Below are 558 nucleotides of genomic sequence, written 5' to 3' on the forward strand. Positions count from 1 at the left end.
CCCGACCAGGGGCTGCACCTAGGGATTAGGCCTGCCCTCTGCCACCCGGGAGCAGGCCTAAGCCAGTAGGTCGCCAGCCCCTCCTCGTCCTCACACCCTGTGGAGTTCCTTCCCTCAGTGTGGGCTGGGCCCTGTGCCTCGGACAGACAGAATATGGCAAAAGGGATGGATGTCACGGCCAAGATTAGGTCATGGAGGTTGGCCTCCTTCTAGCTCCCTCTGAGCTGCCGGATGGGGAGCCCCACGTGAGGGGAGCCCCACGTGTAAGGGAGCTGGCCTCTCGTGAGTGAGCCTGGAAGCAGACCCCTCCGCCCCCCGTGGAGCTCCCACCAGCGCCCTGGCTGCAGCCTGAGGCAGGGCTGGGGACCCAGCTGAGCGGCACCCAGACCCCTGGCCCACAGAACCCGAGATGGTAGCTGCTGCTCTCCCAAGGCACCAAGTTTCGGGGTGATTTGCTGGACGCAATATATAAATAATACAGCCACTGGCACGATCACACCTTTAAAAACCCAAAAGTGTGTGTGTGTTGTGGTGGTGGGGGCAGCCAGGGGAGAGGTC

Source organism: Myotis davidii, unplaced genomic scaffold (genome assembly GCF_000327345.1).
Source record: "Myotis davidii unplaced genomic scaffold, ASM32734v1 scaffold665, whole genome shotgun sequence".
NCBI lineage: Eukaryota > Metazoa > Chordata > Mammalia > Chiroptera > Vespertilionidae > Myotis > Myotis davidii.